Genomic DNA, 2,368 nt, shown 5'->3' on the forward strand with positions numbered 1-2,368 from the left:
GTGTGTGTGTGTGTGTGTGTGTATGTGTGTGTGTGTGTGTGTGTGTGTGTTTGTGTGTGTGTGTGTGTGTGTGTGTGTGCATTGTGGGCTGTGTAGGCGCGTGGAGCTGTCCTTTCAGCACCGTGAGCTTCAGCACCATCAGCCAATCACAGCACGCGCCAGCCCACGCGTGTTCAAAAAAAAAAAAGAAAAAAGAAAAGCTCCCATCCATAGCGTCTTTTCTTCTCGCGGAGGGTTCAGCACTTCAGGCCAGACCAAACCTTACACTTTCTCCACGGTCCCCGCGGGGATTAGACGTAAATACATTTAAAGAATGTTGTAGCCGTATCGGCACGCACGCGCACGTGTGTGTATGTGTATGTGTGTGATACGCATGATGATGATGATGATGATGATGATGATGATGATGATGATGATGATGATGATGATGATGATGTGGGAGGCTGTCAAGGTGTCCTCGAATACAGACGTCGTACAGTGACGTCAGCGAGTTGGATGAGTGAAGAGAGAGAGAGAGAGAGAGAGAGAGAGAGAGAGAGAGAGAGAGAGAGAAGAGTGCGCGTGAACGTTGGAGGAGGAAAGGGGGCGTGGCCAATAGGAGCAAGCAGGAGGATGGACTTTTGCTATGGCAAGCCAAAAGGACCAAAATAAGTCAGTAACGTCACGTGATTTCCCCCCCCCCCCCCATATTCTAATAACAGAGCAGAGTACAAGTTTAAAATGAGGCATAAGTGACAAGACAATTAACAAAGTAAATACCAATGATGTTAAAGATGAAAAACTGCAGCTGAAAATATTTGTATTTTTACATAATTGTTTAAAATGATTAAAATTATTATTATAATTGTAAAAAATGATAATCAAATCAATCTTTATCAATAAAAAAAATTGCTTTTCATACAAAGAATGCAGTTCAAAGTGCTTTTATCAGCTTAATAAAACACCCACCCCTTACAAACCCCATCCACCTCACACAGGTTAAAATAAAGACAATGGCTCATGGTACATAGCTGTGTACAGAGGATCTTGGTAAGGAGACATCACAAGGAGCTGTTTACGTATATGTAATTGGAACAACCACTGTCTTACAGTTGAACAACATAACTGTTATGTATGGTATGGTGTCTAAACAGCACCTGTCTCGTCTGATCCTTCTATACCTGCTTATCATGCAGTAGACCTAGGGCGTGAAACAGTAAAAAGTACCCACACTTTGCAAAGTTAACACCAATCGTCCAGATTTGTTTTTATTTCACAACGTGATTGTGTGAGACCGAACAAAATGTTTTTTTTAAAGAAAAAGAAGAAGTAGGGAAAAAACAAGAAGCTTGTAGTCTGCCTGTCCTTCTGTTTTGAAGTCAACGTACTAAAATTATTTATCTCACAAATAAATCTTTGATGAGGATTATTTAAAGATCTTGATGGAGTTTTTAATGTGTATTTTTAAGAGATTTTTAAGAATAGGTACAACAGCTGTTTTGAAATTAAAGAAACCATTTCTTATGTCTTCTTTTGTACTGCTTTGTCCTTTTTTCGTTTTTTATTTTTTTATTTTTGAACAAAATGGATGAATACACTGCAGAAAAAATCATCCTGTTTTATGCATGAAAAGGATTATATTCTCTTTTTTGGGGTTGCTAATCTTGTTATGAAATTGCAGCACAACAGTGTATTAGTCCATATATGTATTTAACAACAAAAAGCCATGTTATTTTTTGTGTAGGTACAATACTTTTGCATTTGGTGGTGTTTAAAGTTCAAAGTAAAAAAGTGAAAAGGAAAAAATAAACATTAGGCTATTTTGTTTTTTGTAAGAGGATGTAAAAAAAAGTCTTGTCATCTTGAATAGTCTACATTGTTGTTTGTAAGATCAGCTCTGGATGAAACTCTGTAGGGTAATTGAGGAACCAACTTGACATAACTAATTTAAATTTCATATAGATTGGTCAATTTTCAACCGAGATATGAATTTTTGAAATTTTGCAAAAGGTTATCAGTGAAATAAGCCTTTTCACACTCTGGAAGTGCGCATGCGTGACCGGCGGGGGTCATTGGGCAAGAGGGATTTAAATGTAAACACGACGCAGTTTGTGCTATGACTGACTTTTTGTACGATAAAGGTCGGCCTAATTTATCTGACATTCCAATATATTACAAGTGCAACATTCAGACTGCAGTCACTCACTTAAACAAACAAGTTTCAATGAGTATTTGCGCTTTTATTTGTAATGGATGAGGAGTTGCAAAAAGAAGAAAAAAAGAAGTGCCTGGCATAATCTATAGTTAGCTGAATGTGTGAATAAATATAAATTATATATCATTTTGTTTAATATTATAAATTATAACTAAACATATATTAATGGTGAGA

At 37.0% G+C, this 2,368-nt stretch overlaps 1 protein-coding gene across 1 annotated transcript in view; it reads left to right on the forward strand.

Moving 5' to 3' along the window:
* Positions 1-220: 220 nt before the first annotated feature.
* LOC114462948 (calmodulin-binding transcription activator 1-like) overlaps positions 221-2,368 on the forward strand; it is an 83,088-nt gene continuing 80,940 nt past the window's right edge. The window contains exon 1 of the mRNA XM_028446076.1: positions 221-296. The gene's annotated coding sequence lies outside the window, so the exon portion shown is untranslated. The remainder of the gene's footprint in view (positions 297-2,368) is intronic.

Source organism: Gouania willdenowi, chromosome 5, assembly GCF_900634775.1.
Source record: "Gouania willdenowi chromosome 5, fGouWil2.1, whole genome shotgun sequence".
NCBI lineage: Eukaryota > Metazoa > Chordata > Actinopteri > Blenniiformes > Gobiesocidae > Gouania > Gouania willdenowi.